Here is a 22806-nt window from a genome sequence, read left to right on the forward strand (position 1 = left end):
TTTGTTTCTATCTGTTAATAAGCATCTGATGACCAGGAGAACAATCAGTATCAGATTGAAAATCAGAGAGACACCATTTAAGATTGGGCCAATGAGACGTGCAAAACAGGAAACTCATTAATTTTGTTGTCTGGGTTACGTCCACTGACCTTACTAAGGATGGACAATTACACACTGTGCAGCTGCTATGAAAAGCTAATTTTTCATTGCCTTATACCCTGAGTATATATAGCTACAGCAGGAATTCCTCCAGCTGACTCAAGATAGTTCCCCTGCCCTCAGTGCAACCGAGTTTGCGCTCAAGACTTGGACTCCACAGCCACCTCCGGGTCCATATAGCTGAGCCGCACAGAAACAACCATCATCATCAGACACAGTGGACAGGCATCATACATGCCCGTGAAAATAAACTTGATGTTGAAACCCAAAGGAAGATGCTTAAAATTAGCCCAGGATTTAGGTGATGAAAAGGCAAAAAAGTTAGCTGGGTCAACAATACTCATCAGTATCCAGGAACAACCTTGCCCAGGCCTGCGCCCTGGAGAGTGAAGACTTTCCAGGCGCAGATCCATGGTCTCACCAGACTAACAGATGCCATTATAACTGTGGAATAGGCCCTCCGAGCCGCGGTGCCAGCAAGCCACGATTTAACCCTAGCCTAATCACAGGACAATTTACAACGACCAACTAACCTACTGATCTGTATGTCTTTGGACTGTAGGAGGAATCGGAGCACCCGGAGTAAACCCACACATTCTACGGGCAGGATGTATGGACTCCTGAACTCTGAACTCTGAACTCTGATGCTCCGAGCTGTAACATCATCGTGCTAACGACTATGCTACCGTCACATCCCAGCAATTATCAACAGCAAAATGAAACCAGGACGACGAGCAATACCCACTCTCTACAGCCCTGGTTGTCTGGACCCGAGAGCCTGAATTATAGGGAGAGATTGGGCAGGCTAGGGCTTATTCCTTGGAACAAAAGAAAATGAGGTGTATGAAGTCATCAGGGGCATAGATAGGGTGAATGCACACACTTTCTCCCAGGGAAAGGAAACCAAGAACTAGAGTTCACAAGTCTGAGATGAGAGGGGAAAGACTTAAAAGGCAACTTCTTCACACAAAGGGTGTCTGTACATGGAACGAGCTGGCAGAAGAAGCAGCCACAATAACAACATTTAGAGGACATTTGGACAGATAGGTGGAGGGAATGGGTTTAGAGCGATATGGGCCAAATGCAGACACATTAGGTTCCTGTGTCTTATTGTTGGACCGTGTAGCCAGGATGAGAGAGGATCTTTATTTTGAGCATGTTAAGCACAGCTTTCATTTTCTCAGTGAACCTCGATTCTGAATTGAAGGTGATACATTCTGAAAATTTTTCTGTTAGTTCTATAGATTCGCTTCACTCCAGCAAAAACCTTGTTGAAAGTGAGGCTGAACGTTGTACAGCAGAAGACTTGAAGTGTTGGAAGAATGATTGACTCAGGTTGCTACTGAGCTTGGCTGTATTATTAACCACTGATTAGGGTCATAGTTCACGAAGTAACCACTATAAAGAGACAAATCAAACTTGAAGTTGGCACTCCATTAATCCCTAGCTGATAGAATAAATGATTTTAGTGAGTTTGAAAATTGCCATGGACAATGATTGGTGTTGTTCACAGATTTTCATTGGCATTGTTATGTGGTAACACCGCAGAAAGTGTATTCCACACAATACTGGGAGCATACAATTGAGGAGGACTCTGGCAATGACATTTTTAGATAGCAGACAGCAGGGAAGACCCCTCTGTAGTTGGCCCTATCACATTTGTCTCCTTTCTTGAAGGTGGTCATCTTGCAGTTACTGTGGCACAATGTTATTTCTTCTCACCATCCATCAAAAGAGCATAGGTTGTTGGCAACTGACTGGTTCAGACTCCTCCATGAATCCTGACCACTAGGGGGAGACACTGGTGCCTCTACTCCAAATTAATGGCAAATGCGTGTGAACGAGAATGCAAAAGATTAGTGGAGAGAAACTGAAACCAAAGATATTATTACAGAAACACCTCATGACCTTTAGTCAACACAAGTGGAGTTGACATTATGCTAGTGTAAGGCAGGTGAATACAAATTCTGTTTTCAATCTCTTTCAAATTATATTGATTACAGCTTATTGCCGAGAAAGCACATCCTTAGACATTTGGCACTCTGAGATATGTCAGGGATTGTAGTCAAGGAATGTAACAAGATCACGGTGACAGGTAACACAGTCTGCAGACATTTTAGTGCAGCATCTAAGCAGTTGACAATGTAGGTTAAAGCAAGAAGTGTTAATTTGGGACTGAATCGTAAACCTGCTACATCACACTTGGGATCTTAACTCCAAAGAATACTAATACCACATGACGCACACAAAATGCTGGAGGAACTCAGCAGGCCAGGCAGCTTTTGGGTATAAGATGAGGGTAAGGAGTATCCCCAAGCAGATTTTACTCCCAGTGGAAGGAAGGTCAGTGAGCCCTTGGTGGGAAAATGAAACGTTTCAAAGACAACATCAAAATCAGCCTGAATTAGCTCAACATTACATCTAAAAACTGCACTTAATAGATGCACCTGGAGAAAATCTGTTCACAAGGAGCTGCGCCAGGGGACAGCAACCTCCATTGTGCCGCGGAGAGCAAGCAGCAGCTGTGAAAGGAGAGGCTGAACCACCAAAGGACCCGACCGCGAACCAACCACCACCTGCCCACACCGCACCAGAATATGTCAATCGTGGATTGGCCTCGACAGGTGACCTACCGAAACACAACCCCCTGAAGAGAACATCACACTGGATTTGAGTGATCGCACTACTACTAAGGAATCAGATGTTTTGAGGGGTATAAGGACAGACATTTTATATTCCAAGGGTGGCTGCAGTCTGGAAAGCATTGCCTGAGAGGGTGTTGGCGGCAGTGACTCTCACAGCATTTAGAAAGTTCCTAAAATTTTTCAATTAGTTAGTTCTTCCTCTATATGTGCTAAACATACACTAACACAATTTAAAGTAGTGCACAGGGCCCATATGTCTAAAGATAAATTAGCCCATTTTTATTCCCATATAAACCCTATTTGTGACAGATGTCACTCTGAGGAGGCTTCTTTAACTCATATGTTTTGGTCCTGTCCTCTTTTGGAAAAATTCTGGAAAGATATTTTTGATATTATCTCAACAGTTTTGCGTTTTGATTTACAACCCCATCCTATTATGGCAATCTTTGGTTCGCCAATGGTAGAACATAGATTTTTATTCTCTTCAGCCTGTCGGATGATCGCATTTGTTACTTTAATGGCCAGGAGATCCATTTTATTGAACTGGAAAGAGACCAATCCTCCTACTACATTTCAGTGGTTTTTCCAAACTATATTATGTTTAAATTTAGAAAAAATCAGAAGTGACGTTTTTGATCCTTCGGCTAAATTTGAAGAGACTTGGAAACCATTTATTCAACATTTTCATATGATGTAATTTGACCTTTCCGAATCCTTCTTATTAACTTAAAATATATGAATAGAGGAGCAGAGTTGACGACATTACTGAACGTGTTCAATTTAAGATAATGGTCTAGCCTTGTTTTGCTCCATTTGCTTTTTTTTGGGTTTAGCATTTAGGTTTTTTTTGTTTCTTTTGGGGTTCTTCTTTGTTTTTTTTTTCTTTTTATTTCTTTTTTCTCTATGATTAATTATATTAAGAGTTTGGAAGTCTATTATACTTGTATTATTTGAAATCCTTTTTATATATGCTTATCAACAATAAGATTATTCCAATCTCTCTGTATCAACATTGTTATTCTGTTTATAATTTTGGAAAATTAATAAAAAGATTTAAAAAGGAAAATAAATTTCCTTAATGAACAGTTGAACCACGAAGGAGTAGGAAACTATGGACCAAGTAAATGGGGTTAGTGCAGATGGATGCTTGATGGTTGACATGAACATGATGGGTCAAAGGGTGTATGGCCATGTCTGTAGATCGATTAAAGTGAAATAATTTCTGATGACATAGGTAAAGTGGGCTATAATTCTAGCTCAATTCCTAATCACAGGATCCCCACAGGAAATCAGCTGCAGTCAATATTACTGGATTAAATAGACTATGTTACCCAGGTGCTGGAGGGAACAGCTGTGGCATGCACAGTTGCAACATTTAAAAGATGGGTTCATGTATAGGAAAGGCTTTTCAGGGGTTTCCATCCTGGGGTTCACAGACCCCTGGCTTAATAGTATTGGTCCATGGCATAGAAAAGGTTAGGAACCCCTGGTTTAGAGGAACATGGGCCAAATTTAGGCAAGTGTGACCAGCTCAGGAAGCCATCTTGGTCAGCATGGATGAGTTGAGCCAAAGGACCTGTCTTCTTACTGAATGATCCGATGGCTCCATAAAAGGTGCGTTATTGGCATCACCTGTTATTATGTGGCTTTCATGAATGTGACTGCCTGCTTAAGTGGAATAATTTCAGCTTTAAGCGTTTGAATAAAAATGAGTGGTAAGGGAGACCATGACACCAATAACATCAGCGGCAATGTGACCTACTCCCTCTTGTCTCACTCCACTCTACAAGAATAACCAGTAGCTTTATTCTGATTGAAGCCCAGCTGGCACCAATGAGGGACATTCAAATGAAGAAATAGTTTGGAATCTTATCTGTGATTTTTTCCGTAGAACTTCATAAAATCAACCAATTGGAATTCTTCAAAAAATGGTAATATTTTGATTATTACAGGTATCTTTAGCACCTTACAAACTCTTCTGTTCCAGGCCCTGAAGTTTGGTGCCACTTGGGGTTGGGTCGCGTAAATGTCAGGGCAAGGGTTAATTAGATAGTCTCATCCACACAGTAGCTACAAGTGTAAATTAGTTGTTTATAAGTTAGTCGGTATCGATCATGTTCGCTAGTTTGTACGAATGAATGGAGCGTTTAGCTCTGTGGTCACTCTAGCAAGCATCTCTACTTAACAAAAATTATTTTTCAGCAAAACAATTCATTGTGAATTGACAGTTGTAAAAGAAAATATTTTTCATTGCAGCGATGGAAATGCTGACATATCTTAAAGAAGACATTTTATTGATTTGTGGCAAGTTTTGATTTCACTTAACTAAATGAATGGAATCATAAAAACAAGCTGCTAAATTCCAGATGTAAAGATTAGGATGCAATAGATGAAGGTGCAGAGCCAGCATGTTCAGCCCTGCCTCACTGTTTATTACTTTCTTATGGAGACGAGTAAAACAGAGCATTAGCTGGTCTTTGGTGCATATAAAGTTTACAGAATACAGTAAAACTCCAATATTCTGCCATCCGACAAATTCTGTTGGTTTAGCATCTGGCTCACCAAATGACTCTTGTCAAGCTCTCCCTTCTCATTCACCAGGTCTTTGGTTACCACAAGCCTTTCTGGTTTAGCAGGCCCTGGTTCCTACATTCCTCTAAACACAGGAGCCTCAGTTACTGGGCTCCCTTTAAGGTCACCAAAGCCCCAGTTCCTGGACTCTATTTAAACTTAACTAATTCATCGGAAATTTCATTATCATATGTAACCAGGTAACTATTGAATATCATTTTTTTTATTGTTCGAGTGCACTTATATATTCACCTTGGTAACGCTAAAATAGCTGCCTGCCTTTAAGGGAAAACAGTGATGTCAATTTGCATGGGTGGAGTAGAACAAAGAGTTGTCATGTTCTAGAAAGAACAACATTCCAATGATTTTCTCAGATTTGGTGAGGAAAGATTTTCGCAAGTAAAATTGATCGGTGCTGGAATAGCGTGATTACGAAGTTCCTTAATCAGCCTACTAGCGTGAACTAGGAGAACTCATTTCAAGTTCGAGCCTGTATATGTTTGGAAGTTAAGCACATGTGTGCCAAATGTGAGCATATCTCTTAGTTAAGGTGAGTTGTATTTATTCATATTTTCGATGTTGTTTATAAGGTACAGGGTTGGTGGGATTCTAACATTGTTTGTATTGTTTTTTTTAGAATTGTCACTACCGTATTGATTTTGTATATATTGTTTTATTTTTTTTCATACTGCATACGTAACAAGAGTATGGTCTGAAGCTAAGCTGAGATTTGTAATAGCGGAAACTTCTTTTAATTTATTTTGTCATTTTTATTTTGATTCCCTCTTTCTGAAATAAAACATCTAAAACAGATAAAGGAATTTAGGACCTGAAAAAGTATTTGTTGTCCTGCGTGTGTATTTTTCCCCAGGCTACACGTAAAAGAAATTGAAGGGATCTAATAGTCCGTAAAACCTACTGTTGCCCAGTTATTGGAGCCGTACTCTACCCAGTACTCATTAAAAATCAATTCAGTTTGCACCACAACCACTTGTGTCCTTCTGCCGAATTCCTGTTGTTCACCACTCTCAAGGTGCTCAACACCAACCACGTCAAAGCAACTCATTCCACGGCGACCAGAAACACCGGCCTCTTCGCCACCAGCACACAACTATGGCTGCAGTGTACAACATGCACCACAGTTACTCATCTAGGGTACTCCCAAACCCACCAGGGACAAGGGCAACGGATGCCCAAGAAGACCACCACTTGCAGGAATTCACATTATTGTAAGTAGAGTCCAAACAAAGAGAACGAAGCAGTATTATGGCAACAGTGCATCAGAGAAAAACTTAAAACCAAGTCAAAATGTCAAAAGGCTGATGTTACAGGAGCTTCATGAAACATTCATTACAAGACAGATCATTGTAAGGAACAAATACAAATGAATTGGTTTCATCTAAAAGCCATTACAGAGATATGTTTGAATTGCAGATTAGTTTGGAAACTAAATCCAGAATGATGAAAAATGAAGGAAAAAAACACAGTAAGTGCCTTCGTAATACTGGATAATATAGAGGCTGTAATGTTGAAGGATGCAGGCTCAGAAGTTAGATAGATAGATAGATATACTTTATTGATCCCGAGGGAAATTGGGTTTCGGTACAGCTGCACCAACCTATAATAGAGCATAAATATAGCAATACAAAAACCACAAACAATCAAACAACAATATGCAAACTATGCCAGATGGAAATAAGTCCAGGACCAGCCTATTGGCTCAGGGTGCCTGACCCTCCACAGGAGGAGCTGCAAAGTTCGATGGCCACAGGCAGGAACAACCTCCCGTGACGCCCAGTGTTGTATCTCGGTGGAATATGGCCAGAGTCCAACAGTAAAAAGTTCAATATCCGGGCTACAAACACGTTCCTCGATCGTAATATGACCAGGATTGCACCATCCGTTGTTAACCAGAACAGGAAACCCCCAGCTCCTTTACGCTTACCGCTCTCAGTGCGGATGGACAGAGTAAGGATGGCGGATCAGTACATACGTATATGGATGAAAGGGGAGGAGAAATATGGAGGGCTATGGTAAAGGTGTGAGTGGATGGGAATAGGCAGAATGACAATTTGGCACTGACTAGTTGGGTCAAACGAGCTGCTTCTGTGCAGCAGTGCCCTATGGTTCTCTGCTCAAAATAGATGGAGATAATAGACAAGGGATTGAAATAATTGTGGACACAGCTTTTGAATGATAAATGCTCCATATGGGGAACTTCAACCAAGAATGAAATGGGGAAAACGTAGAGAAACAACTTGTTGGCAACATAGTTTGGAGAAAAAAAATATAAAGAATTGTTGAAAAGTTGCTGCACTACAATATAGGAGAAAGCCGATCAGGGATCCAGATCTTTTAGTGTGTGATGTACTTGATTAATAAGTGAGCTCATTACGAGGAAACTTTCATCAAGGTAGGCAGAATGTTACCTTAAACTTGATGGTGTTTGAAATTAGATATTAAATAAAGACAGCTACGCATGTACAAATTGCAAATTGCTTAGATTGGGAAAGTTAAAGGTACTTGAAAATATAGCAAAGGCTGCAGAGATTCTAGGAAGTATCAACACTTCAGGCAGCATCACTGGAGGGAGACACAAAGGTCAAAGATAGAACTGAGGAGTGGGAAAACATTTAAGTTGCAGAGATGGGGAGAAGTGGAGAGAACAAAGGGCTGGAGACCAAGAACATACAGGTTATACAAGCCGTCTAGTCAATAGATAAATGGGGCAATTAATGAGAGATGAGAAAATAAGAGAACGTGCTGGAGCTGTGAGCCACAGGAAATATAAAATAAAAGGGAATGCTGGAAAAATTCCACGTCAACCAGCATCTGCAGAGAGAGAATGCGTTAATGGCCAATTCAGACATAAACAGGAAAGGCTAGTGGTTTGAAATAGCTCAGTTATTTGCATATAAATGAAAGACTGTGGGTGAGTGGATGTGTTCCTCAAGCTTACTTCGGACTTCACTGGAACAGTGTAGGAGGACAAGGACAGAACATCAGGGTGTGAATGAGATGGAGAATTAAAGTAACTGGAAGCTCTGGGTCACCCTTGCATACTGAACAAGATGAAATAGCAACCCAGTTTATATTTAGTTTCTTCAATATACCTCCCAATTCTACTAACTTGGTTACATCTTGACCATTGTACTCCCTGTGACTGTGTGGGCCTCCACTGGACATTTTGGTTTTCTTCCACGCCTCAAAGACATGCTGGTGAGTTGATTGCCTACAGCGCATTACTCCAGTGGTGAGCAGCAGAGGTGAAATTGTAGAGAATTAGGTTGGGGTGGGTAATGGGATTGAGAATCTGAGAATCAGCATGGACAATGGGCCAAATGGCCCCCTTCTTTGTCACAAGAGGGTACACGATAACGTGAAGTACGAGGGTGAAAGGTACCACATAATGAGTACTATCACACTGGATTGCAAGTAATGAAAATGACTTGCTGCCTTCACCTGGAGGGGCTGTTTGGATCCCTGCTTGATGGAAAAGGAAGAGGTGAAAGGACAAATGTTGCAGTGGAACATGTCATGAAAGGGAGTAGCTAGTGGAGATGGAAGAGTGATACAGGGAATCATTGAGAGGGACAGAAGGAGAAGATCTCTCCGGTGCAATCTGTTGCAGGAGATGGAAATTAAAGATAGCTGTATAATTGTGCTGGCCAGGCTTGTTGAATCCTGGGTTATATCCTGTCCTTCAGTACTGTCTGTATGGAGCTTAGACTTTCTCCCTGTGACCTTGTGGGCTTCCTCCAGATGAACTACTTCCTCTCACATCCTAAAAATGTGCAGGTTGGTAGGATGGTAGGTTGACTGGCCACTACAAATTGCTCCTAGCATGTAGGTGAGCGATAGAATTTGGGGGTGGGGGGCAGCGGTAGAGAATGTGGGAAGAATAAGAAATGGGATTGGTATAAGATTAGTGTAAATTGGAGATCGATACAGACTTGGTGAGCTAAAGTGCCTGATCCCATACTGTATCTCTCTATGACTTTTAAGGAGAGGACATGGGAATTTTATCCTTACTCTGTGTGGAGGAGATCAAAAGTGCAAGAAAAACAAGAAAGCCCAATCAACTATGGCAGAGGGGATAGCCTGATTAAGGAAAAATATACACATCTTAAATGAACTGGTGTAGAAAGTCATGGAGATAGGACAGAGGCACAAGTTCAAGTGGAAAAGAATATGGGTCCTTACAGGGTGCAGGGTGGGAAAAGCTATCCGAGCCATGCATATTGGAGTGTTCATAATGGATGGTCTCATGGCTATGCCCAACGATGAAGATGGAAGACAAAAAGGAAGAGTCTCAAACACAAGGGATTCTGCAAAAGCTGGAACTCCAGAGCAACACAGACAAAATGCTGAAGGAACTCAGCAGCAACCATCTCCATTGGCTACTTCTCTTTTATGGCACTTCCAATGTAACATCTAGAAGGTCTCACATGTGGAGGTAAGAGCAGGGTAGAAACTGAAAGCAAAAGTGATGACACAACTGCTCCATTTCCGAGATCAATCTACCAGGAAAACCAATTGGGGAAGGGGCTCTGAGTGTGAATAAATCAAGAACTGCTTCACATATCCCAGAAGGAGACAGGTATAATTCACGCGATGCAAGTTCCTGTAACTACACTTATTGATTTGGAGAAACTGAAGAAGGCATTTAATGCAAAGAAGAGTTCAGCCAGGTAAGTGAGTATAGTTGGCACACAAGAGACTGCTGACGTTGAAAACCTGGAGCAACAAACAATATTCTGGATGAACTCAATGAGTCAAGCAATATTTGTGGAGGGAAGGGATGTATAGATCGGATGTAGACTGGGAGACTGCTTCGGTGCAAACTTACACTCGGTCCCCCCAAAAAAGTGGGATCTCCCAGTGGCCACCTATTTTAATTCCACTTCCCATTCCAATTCCAATATGTCTGTCCATGGCCTCCTCCACTGTCATGATGAGGCCATACTCAAGTTGGGGGAACAACACCTTATTCTCTGTCTGGGTAGCCTCCAACCTGATGGCATGACCATCGATTTTTCAAACACACTTGCCTCTCTCTGATGTTCCTCCTCCTTCTCTTTTCTCTATGACCTTCTGACCTCTTCTATCAGACTCCTCCTTCTCCAGCCCTGTATCTCTTTCACCAATCAATTTCCCGGTTCTTTACTTCATCCTTCCCCCTTCAGGTTTCACCTATCACCTTGTGTTTTTCTCTCTCTCCCCTTCCCCCTCCTTTTAAATCTATTCCTCAGTTTTTTTTTCTCCAGTCCTACTGAAAGATCTCAGCCTGAAATGGCAACAGTACTCTTTTCCAACGTGTGGGCACGTGGCCAAGTGGTTAAGGCACTGGACTAGCGACCTGAAGGTCATGAGTTCAAGCCCCAGCCGAGGCAACGTGTTGTGTCCTTGAGCAAGGCACTTAACCACAGAGTGCTCTGCGACGACACTGGTGCCAAGCTGTATCGGCCCTTGTCCTTCCCTTGGACAACATCGGTAGCGTGGAGAGAGGAGACTTGCAGCATGGGCAACTGCTGGTCTTCCATACAACCTTGCCCAGGCCTGCGCCCTGGAGAGTGAAGACTTTCCAAGCGCAGATCCATGGTCTCGCAAGACTAACGGATGCCTTAAGTACTCTTTTCCATAGACGCTGCCTGGCCTGCTGAGTTTCTGCAGCATTTTGTGCACGTTGCTTGGATTTCCAGCATCTGCAGATTTTCTCTTGTTTGTAATAAATATCAGGAATACCTTTTCTCCACAGATGCTGCTGGACCTGCTGATGTCCTCCATTAGATTGTATATTCAGCATAGTGGGTAACATACACAAAATTCTGGAGGAACTCAGCAGGTTAGGCAACATCTATGGAGGGAACAGTCAATATTTCAGGCTGAGACCCTTCATTAGTTCTGTTCTACTCCACAGAGGTTGCTTAACTTGCTGAGCTCCTCCAGCATCTTGTGTGTGTTGCTCGAGATTTCCAGCATCTGCAGAACATCTTGTGTGTGTTGAGCATTTTGTTTGCTGTTGAGATAAGGTAAAGAACAGGTCCTTCTGGCCCTTTGAGCCACTCTGCCCAGCAAACCCCTGATTTAACCCTGCCTAATCACGTGACAATTTACAAAGACCAATTAAGCTACCAACTGGAACGTCTTTGGGCTATGGGAGGAAACCGGAGCACTCGGAGGAAACCCATGCTGCCACGGGGAGAAGATTCAAACTCCTTATAGACAGCAATGGGAATTGAACCTGGGTCACTGGTACTGTAAAACACTGTGCTAACCACTACACTACTACTCTGTCCCTTAACGCTTACAGTGATGGATTCTGCTCTAGGAAAACATTTTCTTTCCTTGCCTTATTCCCCCACCTCTCTGCATGAGAATTCACACTTCTATTCTCACTTCTCCAGATCCAAAGGGTCACTGACCTGAAATATTAACTCCGTTTCTCATTTCACAGATTGCTGCCTGGCCTGCTGAGTGTTCCCAGCACTTTCTGCAGATTAAAAGGTAAATCACTTGATCAACAAATCCATCAAGAATATGCAATCCTCTGAGAAATAAAAGCAAGAGAAAAGCAATCACTTGCTAATGGAGTTAAAAAAAAACAGTGGACGGGAAAGCCTTACAATGTTGCCAAAAAGAAAGAGAAGAGAGCACAATCACTGGGAGGGTTTTCAAGAAAAAAAACTGAGGATGTCCAAAAATAATACAACAGAGAAAGAAAAAAATGAAAAATATAAACAGATTTGCTCTTGCTTCTGTACATTTCCAAAAGTAATAGTAATTAGATCAAAGGTGGTTAGAGGATGAGACAGAGATTTAATGTGTCGTAGAGAATGGTGCTACATGTGGGCTCACAGTTACAAGGATCAAGGATCAACTTTTTTGACCATACACACTTAAAGCAACGCACCGCAAAATGCTGGAGGAACTCAGCAGGTCAAGTGGCATCTGTGGAAATTAATAAGCAGTCCACGTTTCGGGCCGAGACCCTTCTTCAGGACTGGAAAAGAAGGGGAAGAAGTCTTCCCTCAGCGTTTTGCTTGTGTTGCTTTATGTTTCCAGCGTCTGCAGAATTTTATGTGTTTATGACATATATTTAAATGTGTTAGGAGTTTTCTGTCTTATGTTGGTGCGACATGCAACTAAAAACAACGGTGGTCAACAATTATAGGAATAATGAATTATATTAAAAAGTTAGAGGTTAAAGCATGGATATGAAATAAAAGTGTGCATAAGTGTATTAATACCATTATGTATTAATGTCACACCTTAAAGATGGAACCTTCAGAAATGCAGTACTCCCTCAATGTTGCACTGAAGACATTGCATTGAACCAGGAGCTTAACCCGTACCTTGAAGTGAGCTATACTTTATCGAGCATGGAAACTCTGGGCGGCACCGTCGTGTAGTGGTTAGCACAATGCTTTACAGTACCAGCCACCTGGGTTCAGTTCCCACCACTGTTTATAAGAAGATTGGACATTTGTCCCGTGTCCGCGGGGGTTTCGTCCAGGTGCTCTGGTTTCCTCCTACAGTCCAAAGGCATTCCAGATGGTAGGATAATTGGTCATTGTAGATTGTCTTGTGATTAGGCTAGGATTAAAAATTGGGGGATTGCTGAGAGGCGTAGCTCAAAGAGCCAGACAGGCCTACTCGACGCTGTAACTCAACAAATAAATACATGTCCCACTCCAAGAATCCATTTACACTGATCTTACAATGATACTAATCCTATTTGCTCTCCCTCTGTTTCCATTGACTCCACCCGGTTTTTACCATTCACTTACGTGCTATTGGCAATTTACAGTGATCAATTAACTAAACGACCTACACCGTTGGGATGTGGGAAGAAACTGGAGAACTTGGGGAAACCAACATGGTCACAGGGAGAGCATGTACTCCATTCCTATGGCACCCAAGGTCAAAATTGAACCTGGGTTAGTGGAGTTGTGAGGTAAGACTGACCCAATTTATACTCAAAGGGACTTTACTGAATCAATACAAACAATACCCATATACGCAGTCCAGAGGCATTTCCAGAGATAAAAAGAGGAATTATCTCGGTTTCTTTGAGGTCAGTAGAAAATACAATATTAGTTAATTTCGTGAATTTCTTCCCACTGAAAGCTTTAAGCTTCTGTAAGAATTTCCCAATATACAGAAAACCAAAAGTGTGTGTTAATTTCTTTATATCTTGATGTGGAGATTCTGAGTACAATGAATTCCACACACATCAATATCAAGTCTCTTAAATCAAAGAACAAAACCTTCTGGCTATCATGATCAATTGGATTTTTCTTAAAAAACATCCTTTAATACTTACTCATCCACATCGAAGAAGATAAGTTGGAATCCTTTTGATAAGTTTACATCAAGATTGGCATTCAATGGTATTTTTATACGCCAGTGCTTTTCACTGTAGCAGCTTAGCACATTGTATCAGTGATAGGAAGCATGGAGAGCAGAAACTACAGCCAACACACCAGAGAATTTTAGATGCTGATAAACATTCTGACGTCAGGAGTAGGCAGTTTAAAAGGTTTTTCGGCATTGACTAGACTAGATGGGCCGAAGGAGCTGTTTCTGAGCTGTACTTCTACATCTCGATCAGTATTCATCAAACGTTAACAAGAAAGCTTATTGCCCTTGTTTATCATTTAACCACAAACAAACAGTGATAAGTAGAGAGCTCACTTACATTTTGGATTTTTATAAGATCTTTCTAATTTTTGACTTTATTTATCAAATTTGTCTAATCACTTTTAAATTTGGTTAGTATCACTGGAGAATACTTAGCAACCTGTACTTCTCTTTCTTGGAAGTGATCTGTTTATGTCAGAGTAGATAGGCAATGCTGTCTAATATGGAACTGTCTCTTCAACAACAGATAGAAATCACTGTCTCAATAAATGGGCTTCCTTATTCACTCAAGAGACAAAGTATAATTCATATGCAATTATCCTTTGATTGTAAATCAAGTAGAAACCACTTAACTCTGACTTCCCACTTTATTCTGAAATCAATCAATTGAAGGTGAAAAGCCTGGTCTTTCATGCAAATGAGTTTTGCCTGAGTTCTGGGTGGAGTTTAGGAAACCATCCATTTGATATTTTGTTCAACATCTTGTGATTATGTGAAAGGTTAAAGGAGTCAGGGCAAAGCTGTGTGCTCCCAGATACCATTTCTTTCAAGTGCATGAAGTGGAGATTGTGTTGGTCTCTCAGATAAACTGCATGGCAGCAAACAGCCCACGCTTTGTTTTGATAAGAGCGACCTGTGATGTCTCATTATTTTGGGACCCAAGAAAAGAATTTCTGAAACCAAGTGAGAATTTCACACTTTATGCTTTTAACTTGCACAATCTCTAAGTGTGCTTTCTGATGACTTGGGAAACACAGCAGGCACATGTGAATTAGTGAGCTAATTTCTCGTTAACTCATGCCTATCGGGTGAAATAGCATTCAATATGCTGGCCATGGAGGGAATCTAAATAAGGAGACTGTTAACAAGATTTCAATTCCCAATTTGTAGTAAAAGTGTTGAAGGAATTTACGCAGTGATGTAGGAAACTTGTTGAAGTGATACACCCAAATTAATCTTCATTTTCAAAATGAAATCAACTTGTCATTGAAGAGGAGATTGCAGACAGCATGCAAATGCAAAATGGCCTGAATGACCTATTTCTTGATGTAATTGTCTATGATTCTAGTCCAGATCGTAATTTCTGATGTGTTAGAATGAATCAAATGCAGTCGGCTGGCACACTTTCTTTCAGACTCGGTGACACAGGTTTCAACATATTCTTAAAGTTAACCCTCAAGAAATCAGAAATAGCTATTTCACTGTACCTTTACCAACATAAATTCATGGTTTATGGGAGAGAATTCAGCAATTAAACAATAACTACATCATTGTCATATCTTTTTATGTTCCCTATACTTTGAATATTGATGCAACAAGTACTTAGGATGCAAGCTTTGTGGCTGATATTAACCCTTTACAGGGCCTGAGAGGTTTATTACTAGCCAAGCTTTCTAGGCGAGCAGCATTACCTTTCTAAAGGATCAAAGTTTATTATCATGACAAAGTAAAACTTCTAACAAGTATTCCTTAATCAGCTTCTTGTTGTAAACAAGAAGCAGTCTTCAGTACTTAATGTCAGTTAGTTCAATGATAAAAGCACAATTTTGCCTTGTTTCAATGCACAGGATGCTGGCCAACAGCAGGGGATGGCTGCTAAGAGATGTGGTTTGCAAAGTGACATGAGCGTGAGACTTCTTGTATGCATTATCCAAATCAAGGCAATTGGGTTGTGTCAAAGTTCAAAGTTCAAAATAAATTTATTATCAAAGCACATATATGTCACCATATACAACCCTGAGATTCATTTTCTTGCCAGCAATCACAGTAAGTACAAGAAACACAATAGAATCAATGAAAGACCACACCCAACAGGACAGACAAACAGCCAGTGTGCAAAAATAATGCACTGTGCAAAGACAAAAAGAGAGAAAAAAGAAATAGTAATAACAATAATAGATAAATAAGCAATATATATCGAGAACATGAGATACACATTATTTAGCACATCAAACATGGCCACAGTTAAGATTAAACAATGGTTGGGATTTTTGTTTACCCAGAGAGTTAGCTCTAACAGAATTAATTTTGGGTGTTTGGGATCTCTATCCCCAGAAGCTTTTAGAGCATCATCGAGAATTACTTTGTCATAGCAAAGGTATCTGAAAAACATCACTTGCAGATAATGTCAACTAGTAGCAAAACGGTATAAATGTTAGATGCATTGGGGATTGTTAGGGATGACAAGGAGAATGACAGAAAGATGGGATGACAGAAAGAAGAACTAGAATTCATTCCTCAACATTCAGTTTCTACAATGGATGACTCGTTCATCTGCAACTCATTAGTATATTTTAGTTTGTAAGAATTGCACTTGAGTCTGGAACTCCTTTGCAGTTCATAAATCTTTTGTAACTCAAAAATCTTTTATAAATCAGAATTCCTCTGTGAGTTGTAAATGTGTGATAAAATTTAAATGTGTATCATTAAAAATAAAACAAACTGCATTTAAACTACTTTGTTAGCTGGAAGTATGTTCTCCTTAGGAACGTAGAGGGGACCCACCACTCAAGCAGTGGGTGTGGGCAGCTAGACCTCATTGCAGAAACCAGACAGGCAAGTAAACTTGCCCTTGAAGTGTACGTGGATACAGGATCACATTTCTATCGTGAGGGTACCCTTAGATATCTATTTCGAATAGGGCTATATTGGTTACAGTGGTACACTTAATTGCAGTGGCTTCTTGGGGTGCAAAACAAAGGTGCAATTTTTCATCCTTTATGTCTTTTGAATGATCGCAAGGTACTGCTGGATATTAAGGACACCAGGTACTGCAGGTCTACACCATCAGCCTGCTGCTTGATAGCAGTGGATTTGGACTTGTCCTATACCCTGTCGCCTGCTACAGCCACCCAAGGAGGAAAGCATCAGTGGTCGTGTGCAGTCCAACAAATGATTCTCTGGTGTGCTTTTCTTGTGATCGCAAGACCCTGTCAGACATTGGTCATGTAGAATACTGCAAGCCAGGTTCACCAGTTCATTACTGAGACCGACGGCAAGGGGGCTGTGTGGCATTGGTTGTTGCGTGGACCAGGCACCCTCGCCGGGGGTTGTGGCGGGGCGGGGGGGGGGGGGGGGAGGAGATTCGCTTGTTGCACCTGCCGGAGGCGGTGTGGCATGGCTGGGTTGGGATTTTTCCCCTCCTGTCATTGCTACCCTCCAATGTTCACTTGGTAGAAGACAAGCTGGATCATGCTCATCTGTGACTGCACTGGCATGTGATGAAGAACTGTTGCATGCTTGTTCTTGCAGAAACGTAACTCTTGGAAAATATCCCATGCACCATCAATCCATAGGCCATGACACTCCGGGACTTGGGTGATATTATTTCCTTCTTGTGAGTGCATGTTTTACTGCTCTCCTAATTATATGTGCTACATTGCTTGTGTTGTGTGTGACTGTTGGGACTGTGTTTTTGTACCATGGCCCCGGAGAAACACTGTTTTGTCTGGCTGTATTCACGTGTCTGGTTGAATAGCAAACGAACTTGAATTTACAATCTCCATTTGAGTTCAGGGTTTTTGTGGACAGTGATCCCAATATCATTGCAGTTTTATTGACAGCAACAAGGAGGGCATTTTATTCAAAGTGTCTAAATTAAGCAATTCAATTCTCCCACAACTGGTAAATGCATCAATTTCTGTTTATTTCAACATCACCCTCAAACTGTTCATCACTACATAATTGTTCCAAAGTCTAGGTTGTCAGTGGTGGAAACTCTGTATTATCATTTGGAGTATTGTGTACAGTTCTGGTCACCGAATTATAGGAAAGATGTCAATAAAATTGAGAGAGTACAGAGGAGATTTACTAGAATGTTGCCTGGGTTTCATCTCCTAAGTTACAGAGAAAGGTTGAACAAGTTGGGTCTTTATTCTTTGGAGCGTAGTAGGTTGAGGGGGAACTTGATAGAGGTATTTAAAATTATGAGGGGGATAGATAGGCTTTTTCCATTGAGAGTGGGGGAAATTCAAATAAGAGGCCATGAGTTGAGAGTTAAAGGGCAAAAGTTTAGGGGTAACATGAGGGGGAACTTCTTTACTCAGAGAGTGGTGGCTGTGTGGAACGAGCTTCCAGCAGAAGTGGTTGAGGCAGGTTCGATGTTGTCATTTAAAGTTAAATTGGATAGATATACGGACAGGAAAGGAATGGAGGGTTATGGGCTGAGTGCAGGGCGGTGGGACTAGGTGAGAGTAAGAGCTCGGCATGGACTAGAAGGGCCGAGAAGGCCTGTTTCCGTGCCTTAATTGTTATATGGTTATATCAAAATATCAACTTACTCTGTTTCTCTGAACAAATTATTAAGTGTAGGGAGTCTCCTCCTTATATATTAAAATATAAATGCAAGAGTCAGAAAGTCATATTCACAGCCATTGTGTGAAGCAAGGCTCTCAGAGGGACTAATAACAGCACAGACTGACGGGTCTAACTCTAGAAGTGCAGGTTTTTGGAAGCTCGGTTAGCAATGATTGCACGGAGCTTTCAATCAGTGTCCAAACTATCAGAGAAATGCCAATTAGTTGCAATCACGACAAGGACATCTGAAATTATGTTGAGGTACAGGACTGGTACATCAATGAACTGCAATGGTCAGCTGTACTCTGAAAGGTCACTGTGGTCCCAATGGTAACTGGCAAAGTGTAGCCGAGCATGTGACCTTTCTCATACGGCAGCCTTTCCTCCTGAATCTCCACACTAACAGGCTTTGGGCAATTCTTGCCGTTTCATGGCCTGCACTTTTGGCTCTGCTGAAAGATTCTAATGGACTGTGACACCTTTTGAGCTTTTGTTTTCCCCTCTCCAAGGCTTTGCAATTTGTTCTACTTCACTGGCACCACTCCCCGTTGGAGCTCACTTACATTTAGCTTCCTCTCCACCACTGGCCTGCTCTGGGAACTCATTCAAGCCTGCACCTGGAGACATTCATAATTGTGACCATGAATTAATCATCTGAAACTCTTCACAAGCTGCACACTTCCAGCCATCCGCTGGTTTAAACTGCACCCATATTGTTAAATTACAGCTATGCAAATATAAAATGGATTTCACATTATGCTAAAGAAGGTAGTTAGATAATTGCTGGGACAGCATATCCGAGAAATCTATTGCACAGATAAGCGTCACACCAGCTGCACTGTGTCCTTAATCCTTGCAAGTTAAACAGAGCATAGCATAGCCTGACCTATAGCACATTTGGCAATTCCTCACACTCACAGGGTGACACAGGCTACAAGCCAATGAAGATAGAAAATGAGAGAGCGCCCTAAACTCCTTCCTATACTTCTGGGGAATATTTCCTTTTTTTGTCAAAGAAGGATAATAGCAACATTTAAAGAGCTTTCTCTCTCTTATTCCAGAGTTTAAGAAACCATGCCATAATCCTCTTAACATTATGGCAAATTTTACTCTGCTGTTCTGTGGTGAAATGGGAAAGGAATTATCGACTTCTCACGCAGTGCTTATCCTGAAGAATTCTCTGTGTTTTGCTGTGCATAAATGCGACTAAAATGGAAGTTTTATTAGACTCCGGCTTCCCTCACTGTGTCGTGTTAGAGAATGTTCACCAGAGAGGCCATTCAGCCCATTTAATAAAACTATTCATTGAGTCAGAACTACCACACTCCTCATCACAACTCTCTGATTGCCTCCCCTTCCAGACATTTAATATTACTGTCAAAACTATTCAGGTAGTTGTCCTTACAATAACACAAAGCACCCCTAAATATTTAGCCATATCTCAGGGAGCAAATGGCTAATACGAGAGAGCATCATTGTAGGGTCACTGGAGGGAAATATAAAGGAGGTGTTCGAGGTTTTTTTTACACAGGGAGAGTAGTGGTGCACGGAATGTGTTGCTAGAGCGGTGGCAAAGGCAGATACATTAGGGACATTTAAGAAACTTTAGATAGGCACATGGATGAAAGGAAAACAAAGGGCTATGTGGGAAGAAAGCGTTAAATTGAAATGTCAGCACATCATGGGTCAAGGGGCTTGTACAGTGCTGTGCTGTTCTATGTTCTAAGTATGTAGTATGTTCAACAGCCATCAAAAATAGTTTGCCCGTTTTGGCTCAGTGTGGAACTTTTTAAATACAGGAGCGGTGTGATGGACAGGAGAGGGTGCAAAGGCAGGTTACGTGGATTTACCAGGTGTGGCAGAGTTAGTCGAATGGCTCCCATGCAACTCCAGACATCCATGTTCAATCCTGTCCTTGGTTGCTGTCGAAGCACAATCCCCTCGTGACTGTGCAGGTCTGTCCCAAATGCTCCGATTTCCTCCCTCATCCCAAAGTGGTCGACTAATTGCCCAAGATAAATTTCCTCGGGTGTGCAGATGAGTGGTAGGGGGAGGCCAAAGGTGGGCAGCAGAGGAGTTCATAGGTTAAGAGCCACAAAGCTCAGTCCTCCACCCCACTCTGCTGAAGTTGCCTACTTTCTTTCCCCTGTGTTTAGCCAACATTGCTCTGTACCATTCCTACACAAACCAGCATGAATGTCTTGTAAAGTGAGCAATTGCACCTGCCTCTATCACTGCGTCTGGTAGCTTGTTTCACATACCCACCGCCACCTGTGTGAAAAGAATGTGCCTCAGATCTTTCCTCCCTCAGATTAAGCCCGTACTGTCTAGTTTTAGGTGCCTCCACTCTGGAAAAAATATAGGGTGACCATCCACCTTATCTTTGACCCTCATAATTTTATATACTCCTCTGAGGTCACCCCTCAGGTTACTAAGCTCCAGGAGGAACATCCCATTCTAGCGGACTTCTCTTTGTACCTCAGGCCTGGAATATGAGGATATTAAAATAGGTTCGAGTGTGATTAGTGGTTGATGGCCAGCACAGATTCAATGAGCCACTGAATATAATTTTGCTGCTGTATCTCACAGTGACATTGTCACACTAAATAGAAAATCATAGCTGATGAGCAAAGATTTAACATGCTGAGTTTCTCTTCAACAGAGGCTGAAGGGAGCTTTAAATGAGCTGCATAAAATGATGAAGCCTCAACACAGTAAAGAAGATCATAATATCATGAGATATAGGAGCAGAATTAGGGCATTTGGCCATTGAGGCTACTCTATAATTTAATCATGGCTGATTTATTTTCCCTCTCAACCCCAGATATCCTTCTGTTCTGAGGCTGTTACCTCTGGTCCTAAGTTCCCCACTGTTGGAATCACCCTCTCTACATCCACTCTGCCTTTTAATATTTGATAGGTTTCAATGAAATCTGTCCTCATTCTTCTAAACTCCAGTGAGTACCAACCCAGAGCCATCAAGTTCTCCTCATACATTATCTTTTTGTTCCCTCAATTATTCTCGTAAACCTCTTCTGAAACCTTCCTTAGATATGGGGTCCAAAACTGCTCATAATACTCCAAATACAGTTTGAGTATTTCCCTTAACAGAGGGTTCAAAAAGCTCGGCGGTGGGGGGGACAGATTGAGTGAAGAAAGATTAATGGAGAAGTGAGGGAAAACTTTTTTCTCCCAGAGAGATGTGGGAAATAGAACTCATCATATTTAAACAGTACCTGGATGTAGACTTGGTGAACAATGACCTGCAGGATTAAGGACATATTGTTGGTCATAAGAACATAAGAACATAAGAAATAGAAGCAGGAGTAGGCCATCTGGCCCATCGAGCCTGCCCCGCTATTCAATAAGATCATGGCTGATCTGTCCATAAACTCAGTTCCATCTACCTGTCTTTTCCCCATAACCCTTAATTCCCCTACTATGTAAAAACCTATCTAACTATATCTTAACTATATTTAGTGAGGCAGCCTCAACTGCTTCCCTGGGCAGAGAATTCCACAGATTCACCACTCCCTGGGAAAAACAGTTTCGCCTCATCTCCGTCCTAAACCTTCTCCCCTGAATCTTGAGGCAATGTCCCCTAGTCGGGGTCATTGGTCAGTGGGATAAATATGCTAGTGGTTTTAGTGAACTGCAAAGACTATGGGCTGAATGTCCTCTTTCTAGCTCATAAACTTACATAAGTTAAAATATTAAAATGACTGAAGCCTAAAACTTAAAGCACTTTTAAGAAATTAAAAATGAACCAAAATTGATGATGTAAAAATACTTCATACCATGCTCGTACATTAGCCTATGTCTCTTTGTCTGAATTGCTCCTGCAGCAGATTTAACCTGGCACAGGAGCAGTCAGCAGATGGCCCAGCATTAAGTGCAGATGAGGTGCTGCACTCTGCTCCACTGGTGGGCCCAGACCCCAATATTGGATTGCAGTTAGGTACTGTCATAAAGGAATCGGCAAGCACAACTCCTGAATACAGCAGCAATGCACCATTACTTCAATTACCAATAACCTCTGTAACCATTCAGCTGTCTTATAAACATCAGATTCAGGTTTATTCTCATTAACATCCAGAATGTCACAAAATTTGTTGTCTTGCTGCAGCAGTACAGTGCAATACATAAGATATACTATAAATTATAGTAAGAATTATATTAAAAAGATAAATAAATAGTGAATAATTATATATATAGGCATCCGTTAGTCTCATGAGACCATGGATTTGAGCCCTGGAAACTTTCCAAGGTGCAGGCCTGGGCAAGGTTGTATGGAGGACCGGCAGTTGCCCATGCTGCAAGTCTCCCCTCTCCATGCCACCGATGTTGTCCAAGGGAAGGGCACAAGGGCTAATACAGCTTGGCACCAGTGTTGTCACAGAGCAATGTGTGGTTAAGTGCCTTGCTCAAGGACACAACACGCTGCCTCAGCTGATGCTCGAACTAGTGATCTTCAGATCACTAGACCAATGCC

General features: G+C 41.6%; 1 protein-coding gene across 1 annotated transcript in view; it reads right to left on the reverse strand.

Moving 5' to 3' along the window:
- The window catches only part of LOC140190419 (ephrin type-A receptor 7-like), an 827081-nt gene that overhangs the window by 631095 nt on the left and 173180 nt on the right, over positions 1-22806 (reverse strand). The window lies entirely within an intron of this gene.

This window comes from Mobula birostris, chromosome 30, assembly GCF_030028105.1.
Source record: "Mobula birostris isolate sMobBir1 chromosome 30, sMobBir1.hap1, whole genome shotgun sequence".
Classification (NCBI taxonomy): domain Eukaryota; kingdom Metazoa; phylum Chordata; class Chondrichthyes; order Myliobatiformes; family Myliobatidae; genus Mobula; species Mobula birostris.